Below are 12,729 nucleotides of genomic sequence, written 5' to 3' on the forward strand. Positions count from 1 at the left end.
AGTATGGAGACTTGGCACTGGAAAAGACCAAGTATGGAGACTTGGCACGGAGAAGTCCAAGCAGGGAGCTTGGCACGAGGGAAAGTCCTAACTGGGATGTTAGGCAGTTGGAAAGTCCTGGTGAGTGAAGCCAGGCAGTAGGAAAGTCCTAACTGGGATGTTAGGCAGTGTACAAAGTCCTGGTGAGTGAAGCCAGGCAGTGGAAAAGTCCTAACTGGGATGTTAGGCAATGGGAAAGTCCTAACTGGGATGTTAGGCAGTTGGAAAGTCCTGATGAGTGAAGCTAGGCAGTGAGAAAGTCCTAACTGGGATGTTAGGCAGTGTGGAAAGTCCTGGTGAGTGAAGCCGGGCAAGGGAAAAATCCAGATGGATCAAGGGTGATCGGACATCTGGTGTGGAGAAGTCTAAGTGGGTCAAAAGGATTGACCGGACAATTAGCGGGAAGTGCTAGCAGGTCAAGGGAGTGACCGGATGTTAGGAATGATGTACCAACAGGTCAATGTTGACCGAATGTTGGTGTGGAAGCCTTAGGTTTAGGGCTGAGAAGTTTGGATCGGTCTGGTGACCGATCCAGTGATACTGCGTTTGCCCTGATCGGTCTGGTGACCGATCAGAATCAGATCAGTGGCTCACTGATTGTAATCTGATCGGTCTGGAGACCGGCCGTGGATCGGTCTGCTGACCGATCCACCCATGGCCTGATCGGTCGGCAGACCGATCAGGCATAGATCAGTGGCTGAGGAACCGAAGCCTGATCGGTCTATGGACCGATCAGGAGGTTCCCTGATCGGTCCACAGACCGATCAGGAGACGCCGATCAGACGAGGGACCGAAGCCTGATCGGTCTGTGGACCGATCAGGAGGTTCCCTGATCGGTCCATGGACCGATCAGGAATCTAGCCGTTGCGACGCAACGGCTAGTTCTCTGCTCTTCTTCTTCGCAGGTATAAAAGAGAGCTACAGGACTTCGGTGAAGCGCTCTTCTTCTGCTACTTCTTCTTCCTTCTGGAAGTTCTCTCCTGCCTGAAGCTTCTGCTTCTTCTGGTGCTCCGAGCTTTGTTGAGCTCAACCGCTGTTGAAGCTTCATGTGAGCTTCCCCGACAGTTTTCTCGACTGGCTTGCTGTTGCATCTGTCCGTGAAGTTGCTACTTCATCCGGGACCCCAGTCGACGAGAAGGCAAGCTACTGTGTTTACATTCCTGTTGTATTTTGTTCTTGCTATTCTCTTGTACTCTTAGCTTGTTGTTGCAAGTGATTGTGGCGAGGTTTCTCCACCCACAAGGAGTTTGATTTAGCCGGTTTTCCGGGGACTCATCCACCGACGGATTGATAGGCTTCGTCCACCTTACGGACACGCCGAGGAGTAGGAGTTTCATCTCCGAACCTCGTTACATCCTTGCGTAGAGGTTTGATTTCTTCTCCTGTTTTCTTTCTGCATTTAGTTTCCGCTGCGCTAACCCTAGTTTGTAGAAAGAAACGCGAGCAATTGGGGTCGGCTATTCACACCTCCCTCTCTAGCCGTACGAAGAGATCCTAACAGATAATGCCTCATTTAAAGTATAGGTGTACAATTAAGTCAGCTAGTTATTTATCTTGCTATTCATGTCTCGACTTATACTTATTTTTTATAGACCAAAGTCATTTACTGTTTTTTATATCATTATAATGGCTTAAGCGTCAGGTATCTAGTATTTTTGAGTCACTAATAATGACAAATATGCTAAATATATTTTCACTACCTCCGGACATCACTCTTACTGCTTCTGAGCATTATTATAATAACCTAAGTATTAGGTAGCTAGTTCTTCTGAACTACTAATAATGACCAATGTGCTAAATATATTTTCACTGCCTCCAGGCATCACTCTTACTGCTTCTGAGCATTATTATAATGGCATAAGAATCATATAACTAGTGCTTTTGAGCCACTAATTATAATCAATGTGCCAAATATATTTTCACTACCTCTGGGAATCAATCTTACTGCTTCCAAGCATTATTATAATGGCATAAGTGTTAGGTAACTAGTGCTTCCGAGCTACTAATAATGACCAATGTGTAAAATATATTTACATTTCAAAAATTACACTTTGGTTAAATTTCCATCTCACTGATTTTTTTTTTTGTTATGCTTCCTTAAATTCCTAAAAATATAGGTGTTACTTATTCCACAAAACTTCTGCAAAATATATCAATCTAGTCATGTTCATTCTGAATTTATAAGAGCATAACTTTGTTGAAATTAATGGCTCGGTTAGATAGCATAGGGATTCCCCGAATCATGGAAAGACTCTGATCATTTATATTATAAGCGAAGACATCTTTCACAAAACACCTTTTAAGCAGTCAATATGCACGAGTACTAGGAGTGGTATAACAATAATAGTGGTTAATCAAGGAGATAATATGCGTCTTATATTTAATCAGATTTCATTCGACTTTACTCTTCAGTCTAACTTGAAGGAGGGATATCTGATGGTAGCTAAGTTTTTCCCACAAAGAACATTATCTTTGAACACACACTTAATCAGACTTTATTTGAATTTTCTCTTCTGTCTAACTTGAAGGAGGGACATATGATGGTAGTTAGGTTTACCCCGAGAGATATAGCATGTTCTTTCGTGCAATATAGCTGAGTTCCTCCACATGGCCTGAATAAATATCGTTATGCAGTAATATCAAGATTCAGTAGAGCAATCTCATGAAGGTCCATTGGGCAATAACATTGAGATTTTGCAGAGCAATAATACTAGAAGTCTGTCAAACAATAATATTAAGTTTCCATTGAGCAATAAGTTCCATTGAGCAATCCCATGAAGGTTTGAAGAGTAATCTCACTAAAAGTCTGCTGAACAATAATGTTAAGTTTCCGTCGAGCAATAAGTTCCATAGAGAAATTGCATGAAGGTTTATAGAGCAATATCACTAAAAGTCCACCAAACAGTGATGTTAAGTTTCTACCTAGTAATAAATTCCATAAAGAAATCACATGATGGTTTGCAGAGCAATATCATTAAAAGTCCATTGAATAATAATGTTAAGTTTATGTCAAACAATAAGTTCTATAAAGAAATTGCCTGAAGATTTTTAGAGCAATGCCACAAAAAGTCCTATAGAACAATAGTATCGAAGTCCGCCAAGCAATAATGCTTAGTTCCATAGAGTAACCATATGAAGGTTCATAAAGCAATATCACCAAAGCCCCACAAAACAATGTTATTAAGACTCGCCAAGCAATAAGTTCCATAGAACAATTGCATGAAGTTTTGTAAAACAATACCACCAAAAGTCCTACAAAACAATGTTATCAAGGTCCACTGAACAATAATGCTTAGTTCCATAGAGCGACATCGTTAAGTTCCATAGGGCAATGACATTTGGTCTATAGGGAAATATCATTAAGGGAGTCTTTCGCCATTAAGCTAGTTAGCAACACGTGGTGACAATTGAATGGAGAAGCATCAAAGACAGTTCCTTTAATCTCTTCCCAATCTTATATGGTGATTGATGATTAGAAGGGAAAGTAACAGATGCCCTAGGTAGTTTCCTTGATTCTTATCTTCTAATACATGACAATTAGTGAATGGGAGAGGAGTAATAGTTATCAGAAGCAGTTCCCTAGAAGCTTTCTTCACTTTACATGGCAGTCAAGGATTAGAAGCATAGTAATGGATCATCAGAAATTGTGTCCTCATTGACTCAGGTGGGAAGAAGTAAAAAGGGATGAAGGCAGGTGACATAGAGATTCTTTTCTAACAACTATATAAGAATCTTAGACGATAGCTTCAAGGTTCGATGGTCTTCTGTTCCTAACTCTCAGAGGCAACTCTTTCTTCTTTAAGTTCTTCTTCTTCCTCTACTTTCTCTCTCTCCATCGATTACTAACTTGAATGTTAAAGGGTCCAAGTTGAGGAGATGGCCCAACTCTAATCAATGTTACTTTCTCAGATCCACAAGGATATTTGAGAGAAGAGGACTTACTAAGAAGGAGAAGCCCGAGCAAGTAGGAAAAGGAGCCATTAGGTACATATGGCCTATTGCGACATTTGCACAAGACTTATGGCAGCTTTAGGGGTAAACACTGCTTTGGATAGAGTTATGTTCCTATTTGTCGACTTTGACAAAATAGGACTTAGGCACTTGCCCTTAGCTAGCATAGGACAAAAACCAAATGAGACCTTGCACTATAAGGCACGACGTTGACCTAAATATGTAGAGGAGCTCGAGGAAGAAGAACCTAAAGTAGCTGAGCCAGATATTCCCTTACTAGGGGTACACTTGACTATGCTTAACTCAGACCTTCATTTACTCAAACTAGCCCCTCACAGTTGGACAGTTTAGATGCCTAATTTTGGGAGATAGTCTATAGATGCCCAAACTCGATCAAGGGATAGATAGACTGTCACGCCCCGGGGAAGTACCTTCCGAAAAATTTCGGCAGCACTTCCCTTGTACCGGTGACAATCTGAAACTTTCATACATGCAAAAATACGTCAGCCACATGCGACTGGGATATATATACAGAAAAATAACCACAACCACGCAGTTGAATATGTAGCCCACACGACTATATCAAAAGCACAGTGGAAAACGAATATGAAACCCACAAAATCGAAAGTCCACAAAAACACACCACAGGTATAAGTCCACAATACACGTATCAAGTCATAGTATAATATGACAACACCAAATTCATGAAACGTAAAATGTTAATAGTAAAAGACTAAAAACCGATAAGAATCCTCGGATGTAACGTGGGAAGTGGGACCGGCTGGCAGCATACTCCAAGAAACTCCATGTCATCTACCTACTACCTGAAAATATAACAGTATAGACGGGGTGGTGAGTACAAAGAACTCAGCGGGTAAGAACAGAATAAAGCATGGTAGGTACAACAACATAAGAAACAAGGGATACAGTCTCCATAATAAGAATAGAATCATGCTATCGAAACATAACACAACTAGCCATATCTAATACAATGACTATACATAAACATACCTGACACAGTAGATGCACATGCTCGACTAGAATCAATACCATGATACCAAAATCAGGAAACTCACCGGACTAGCAACAGATCAACTCGAGACACCTGTGCAAATATAGATACGACTGCATATACATGTAAAATAGATGACATGTATGCAGTATGACACCCAAATGCAACATACATAGTGCAAACAAATGCAACAGCACACAATCACATGCAACTAATATCTACTAGGCATGTATGCGAAAATATCTCCCCAGATGCACCGCGCATCATATGCAAAAGTGCATGCATGCTCCATGGTCACCCCCGCCACCTCTCTAGACACCACGACCCCTGTATGGCCGAGAGGCTTGGGTCCGTGACAAACCGTACTAGCCTCCAGTACATGCATCGCTATAGGCGGCCGAAGCGGACGGTCAGCTAAGTAGTTATATAACTACACAGCTAAGGGTCCCTGACCACTCACAACTCAAGCCCTCTGACTACTATACCCTCAAGACCCACTACTCCAGAGTGGTCGAGGCTGACAGAGTATAATCACCGAATAACTGAGCAAGCGCGACAGGACTAGCTCCACTCCTAGCTACCACTCTCCAACAGTGGCCGAATGGGCAGCTATAAACAACTGACGACCCTCTCACCACAAGGGAGGCATTAGTCATCAGTATGCAATGAATGATGACATGATGTGAATAGTCACAATATACATATACCATCATCCATCGTGTACCCCAACAACCCCCGAATAACCACCACCGTCGTATATACATACTCCAACACACAACATGGTCCACAAACTACACCACCCCAATACCACATACCCGCCACATGTACCCCCAACATCAATATGCATGGTAAACACGCTAACAGTACCAACCAGATAACCCTATGACACAAACTCTACATATGCACATGCATAGAGTTCCGATATCAAGGGTGAGACCGTATCGAGGTAAACAAGATCATATCGAAGCTCAAATAGAAAGAGACAAGCAGGAATAAAACCAATATATAGATTTAAGGTAATGCAACCTAAGCATCCGAAAATAACCATGTTTTATAGTTCAAAGAACTAAATAGGAGATAAGGAAGAAATACCCGCCTCAATATATCCCGTATCAACAGAACCACCACGTCACGCAACTCGTCCAGATCAAGGTCCTGTGTCACATATACAGTTTATGTAATATACATTTACATATACTACACATAAATGAATCACCTATAAATAAATAGCTAATTCTAGAGTAATAGCTAACCATGATTACTACTCCTTCCCATTATCTTCCAATAAGAAACTAACCTCAACATCATGCTCCTGACTTCGGATTTAGGTTAATCTAGATTTACCACCTTTAATTTCCCAACATAGTAACACTTACCACTGTTAACCAATCCCGATCAACAACCCACAGCATTCCTAGCAAAACAGTATGCTCAACATCTTCAACAACTGAACCAAACAACTCATAACCTTTGCTGATTCCAACATTGATCTAAATCAAGGAATACACAAAAACCCACTAGATAACACCCACTGCAACCATAGACCGATCAAGAGAACAGAACAGTGAGAATTCACTAAAAATATGTGAACAACACAATAACCAATCGATCTCCTTACCTCTGCTTCTTCTATCGCCGGAGATGATCACAACTCTAGTGGAGGAATCAATCCAATCAAGTTGTGGTGGCCGGAATCACCACACAACCTCTGTTCTCAGAAACAAAACCACTCGAATCAATACCAGAAGAAGGATCGGAACCCAAATTTAAGATAGAAACCTACCCCTTACCTCCAATATCCCGATTAGGGCTCGATCTTGTTCTTGCTAACGAACAGAGAAGAGATCGGAACCCTAATTCACAACCAAAACCTCACAGTAAACAAAACTCACCTCACGGATCGGATCAAGAGAGGAGATCAACAATTCACTCTCTGTTCCTCCTCACCCATAGCTGGTGGCTGCCGAAAAGAGACGTTGCTGGATTGCAGAACACCACAGCAAGACCCCCCTGCTGGAAATTCATCCCACTCGACCGAGGCCTTAATCAACAACCACGAAGAAGGGATCCAAGATCTGACCTAGGATCGCCGACCAATAGAGAGAAAGAGAGCCGAATCAGGGAAGAAACTCGAAGCTAAGGCACAAATCCGAGAAATAGAAGGAATAAGGTTTGGATTACTTACCCTTGAAGCCCTAATTGCCCCTTCACGTCGGCGATCGATGGATCGGCCCGATCCAATGGCTTCGATCGGAGAAGAAAAGTTGACAGAATCGGCCGAGGAAGAAAGAAATCGGAGAATGAAGGAGACCAGAGCCTCGACAAGCTTCCCTCCTCCTCGCTCCAAGACCGATCTGTGCCTACGACAATCGACACTAGAAACTCCCAAATCTGAAACCCCTCGGTCGAAGAAGACCCGGAGTCCACCGGTTCCGTCGTGCTCCAGCAAGCTCCGGCGACGAGCTCCTCCGGCGATGTCGACGATCACTACAGATCCGTCCGCGAGAGAGAGACAGCGAGAGGAGTCGGGGAGATCGAGGAAGAAGGCTCGGGTGATCGGTGTTGGGGTTGGGGGAAACGGTGGTTTGGGAAGGGAATAAAAGGAAAAGAAAAGGATTTATAATTAAAAACATTTCCTCACCTAAACGGGTATCCCAAACATGCTTTATCCGAACCCGTCGATCGATCCCCTCAAAACCTTCCGTACGAGCTCCCAAAAATTTCGGAAAAATTCTATAAGGCTATTTCCCAAATAACCTTATTATTTATTTATTTATTTTTTTCCCGATATCTCACATAGACACTCTCTGTTAGCACATAGATGATCAGCATCACTCGCTCTCATAGTAGGTTGGTAGCAACATGAGCAAATGATGAAAGCAAGGCTGATAGTTAAGCCAACATCCCCCTCCCTCTTTTGATTAGAGTTAGCTTAGTTGACTAGTTCCATTTTGCTATCTTGACTTAGTCAAAGCTAAACACACTTAGTGTTGGATCACGAAAGACGAGAGAGGTGGGGGTGAATCTCCTTTGATTAAAATCTTTTCTTTTTATTAAAGTAAAATAGAATTAGGGTAAAATTTATAGCATAAATATAAAGAAAACAAAACTAAAGACACAATTATTTTTACTTAGTTCAGAGACTAGCCGACTTCTATTCCAAGGCCCGTGATCTTTGACCATTTTTGTTGAGCAATACTAATATAGTTCTTTCGAAGAAGCAAGATCATATAAGTATGATATGATGATAGTAACAGTCCTACTATCTTCAAAGAATAAGTGCAAGACAAGAAATAAAGTTACCAATAACAACAATTAATTAGAGATATAGCGTAATTGTTAGAGATCTTCTTGGAGCAGAGTTGTCGAAGCTTGCATGAATAGTCACAATAAGAGCAGAGTAGATCAAAGATAAAGAGTTGTATCTGGCTCAGAGCTCAAGGGCTTCTTTTATATGTCATGTTCCGTTGACTGATAAAGGTTTTTGCCGACTGAACCTATCCGTCGATTGATAAGCCTATCCATTGATTGATCCTCTGTTCTTTCCTTGTTTGTTTTGATCTGATCCTTTCAATCATGGAAATCACATTGTTCTATCGACTAATCACCTTGATCCATTGACTGAACTTCTTTTTTTACCTTTTATGCTCTGATTCGAATCTTGATTTAGTTTTGGAAATCCATTAATCCATCAATGGAACCATATTTCCATTTGTACTCTGAATTGAATCTTGTTGCTCTAGTTTTTCACGGTTCCATTGATTGAATAACCTTTTTCATTGATGGAATGATCCTGCAAAAATATATATAAGGTTTATCTCACAAAATAGAGTTAGAATAGAAACCTGCAAGACAAGATTAGTATAAATATAGTATGCATGATTAAGACAATAAGGATTGTCTTGATCTCAACTTAGAAACCTTCGTTGGTTTCTTCAATTAGATCAGCACCTAAGGTCTGCCCCTACTAGGATATGATCTCACCGCACTATTTCTAGTAGCTTATCTCAACTCACCTGCCAAATATCGGGTCCTCTAGACCTGTTTGGACTTAACTTCTCAACATCAAATCGGCTACTAGGGCTTCCAGTTGACTCGATATTGGGTCCTCCAAACCTATTGAGTCCACCTGCTAGATGTCAAGTCCACTTGACCCATCTGAACTTCCTGCTTGGTTCCATGATTTATTGAGACTACCCTTCCCTATCATCGGGTCTAGCTGACCTACAAGGACATTCCAAGGTGAGCATCCTATGTGTTGGATCGATGAGTTTCGCTAGAGAGAGGGGGGGGGGGGTGAATAGCGAATTAAAAAATTTCATAGAGTAAGCATGCAACGGAAAAAGAATAAACAAAAAGAAAGAGCAACGCTAACACAAGTTGATTTACTTGGTTCGGAGCCTTCAGCGACTCCTACTCCAAGGCCCACACTTGTCGAGTGCTTTCGTTGGAAAATCACTAATAATTCGAAAGGATGTTACAAAATGAAGTACATGAATTATTATAAACAAAAAACTGACAATAATTAAAAAGGCAGAAAAATAAAACTTGTCAGAGAGTCTTCGCAGCGTTGCAGGAGCATAGAAGAGTAGTTTGTTTGTTGTTGTATCTTGACTCCAGCCTTTACCCTCCTTATATAGGAGGTTCGGGGTACCCGGATCCCTTCGGGCACCTTGAATATGACGTAGCCAAGCCAACCAGAGTGCTCCATGTGACGAAGTGACGTTGTGGATAAAACGTGTATTCCGGGCGCCCGGATCCCTCTCGGGCGCTCGGACCTCCGGTCGCTTGGACTCCATTTTCCAGCAACTTCATTTCCTTGCAAGAAAATGTTAGTCCAAAGCATAAATGCAAACTACCCTGCAAAATAAAGTGTTAGTATAGTTAAGGAAATAGAGTAGTAATTAGATTCCATCTCCTCGAGACCGGAATCTAGTCACGATCTCGACTCAGATATCCGAAATGGATCTAAGCCGGATCGACGCTTAATGTTCCCTTCCCGGGAACACGTCCTCATAGTCACTCCCCTCCAGTGACTTACCTTCACTTACCTGCCAGACGTCCGGTCAGTCCTTCGACCCGTCTAGGCTTCGTGCCAGCTATCCGGTCAGCCCGTCGACCTAGCTGGATTTCGTTCCAAACGTCCAGTCAGCCCATCGACCCATTTGGACTTCGTGCCAGCTATCCGGTCAGCTCGTCGACCTAGTTGGGCTTCGTGCCAGACATCAGGTCAGCCCGTCGACCTGTCTGGGCTTCTCTTGCACACTCGGTCAGAGTGTTAGATAACAACGAAACTAACTTAACCTATTTTGTCATTCATCAAAACTTTAGTTAGACCGTTAGTACTAACCGCACCAATACTATGCACTTGATCAATTCATCAGATCACAATAAGACTTAACTTTGAACCTTTGACAACATTAAAACATAGGTTCAATTATGATACTCCATTCACCAACAATCTCCCATTTTTGATGTTTAGCAACCTGGTTCAAAGTTAAGCTAAAAATTATGATAATAAATTAACTTAAAATAACTCTCCCTGAATTTAATATATCTTCCGCTTATGTTAAACTTCTCCTAAATTTAATATCTCTCCCCCTTTGACACACATCAAAAAATGAGATCATCGTAAATATTGTTAAGTAAATAAATTTTGAGATAAAAATTTTGAAAAATGTTTTTAATTAAAAATATCATCAATTTTTTTAAAAAAAAATTAAGAAAAAATTATACTAATTTTTGAAGTTTAAATTTTGAAAACAATACTAAGGAAGAGTATTTTTTAAACATTTTTCCAAGTGAAAATATTTTTCAAGATAAATTTTATAGATTATGAATCTAAAAAATTTAAGTGAAAATTAGTTTTGAAATTAATTTTTATAAGTATGATAAATTTTCTAAAAAACTTTCCTTAGTAAACAAAAGTTTTCAAAAATATTTTTGAAAGTGATATTTTCTAAAATATATTTCAAAAACATATTCAAAAATATTTTTCAAGTTATAAATAACTTTTGAATTTTAAGTCTAAGTATAGATAATGTTTGAAAATAGACTTTACAAAAATATTTAAAATTTTCAAAAAGAAATGCTCTCCATTAATTTGACACTTCAATAGAAATTCTTGTTAAGGAAGTTGTACCTATGTGTGTAGGGACCTAGGAGTTTATAGGTTGACTTAAGGATATATATGAGCTTAAGCAATGGTCAACAATCATTTTCAAAATATATTGATTTTTTGAAAAGTATATATATAATTGCACTCAAACTAAAGAATATTTTCCATTTTCTTTTCCTATTATCTCACACATTCTAAATGATCAAACAAGGGGAGCCCTATGGCTTTGTAAGATGATTTTTATTTGAAAATTTTATATTAGTCTAAATTTAATCACATAAGTAAAATTTTAATTAATTTAAATCATATTAATTAATTATGGATTAATTAAGTTAAAGGTAATTTTTAAATAAATTTATTAATTGAGTTTTAGTTAATTTGAGTTAAATTAGATTAGTTGAAATTATTAAGTTCATTTAAACTTGGATAGAGCTAACTTTAATAATTAATTTCATATTAAATTAAATAATTTCTGAATTTATGTTGATTGAAATAATTATTATTAACTTTAATTGGTAATGTAAGATTTAAATAATTTGATTAATTAGGGGTTAATTGATTAAAATGAAATTAATTAAGATTAACATAATGTAATATTGCATAGTTAATGATTAATTAATTGAGTATACGATTAAGTTTTTAAATTATAAAGTTAAATTGATAATTATATTTCATTTTAAGTATTTAGATTTTGAAATTAATTATGAATTATTAATAAAATTATGAATTAAGTTTTGATTAAATTAAAGTTGTTGTTTTGGATTATTAATTAATTTCTATTTATTAATTAGTTTTTAAAATTGATTATGTTAAGATATATTAAAATTAATTAAGTTAAAATTATTTTCAGATTAATTTTTGATATTGGATTCATTAAGTTGATTAATTAAATAAATTAAGCGAATTGATTATTAATTATTGGATTTAGGTTTAATTTATTTAGGATTAATAATTAATTTTGAATGAATTAACTTCATTTAGATATAATTTAAATTAATTATTATTCAGATTTGGATTTTAGTTTCATTAGTTAAAGTTAGTTTCGGATTAGATTGATTTGTTTTACATTAATATAATTATTAGATTAGTTATTACTTATTTCATTAAAAAGTTAATTATCATTTTAAGTTAAATTTATTTAGATTTTTAATTAATTTATGAAATTCAATTTTAATTAAAGAAAATAATTGATCAATTAAGTTTCAAATTAATTAAGATTACTTAGTGTTAAGGATTGATTTATAATTAATTGTTTTAATTTAATTAAGAATTTGATTATTAATTTTATAAAAATAATTTGTTTGATTTGATTTAGTTATGTATTATATTTTCAAATTATAAAGTTAAGTTGATAATTAAGTAATTAGGTTAATTTTATTGGGGTTAAAATTACATTAATATCAAATTATTAGGTTTGAAAAAAGATTGCTTTAAGGTTAAATTAAATGAATTGGTATAAATTGTTAAAATTAATTATTCTTTAAACTTTTTAATAAGTTAAAATTAATTGCATATTTTGAAATGTTATTATTGAGTTAAAATTAATTTAGATTAATTATTTTCTTTGATTAATTAATTTAAGTTTAAAATAATATATTGTTGATTTTAA

Source organism: Zingiber officinale, chromosome 2B, assembly GCF_018446385.1.
Source record: "Zingiber officinale cultivar Zhangliang chromosome 2B, Zo_v1.1, whole genome shotgun sequence".
Taxonomy (NCBI): domain Eukaryota; kingdom Viridiplantae; phylum Streptophyta; class Magnoliopsida; order Zingiberales; family Zingiberaceae; genus Zingiber; species Zingiber officinale.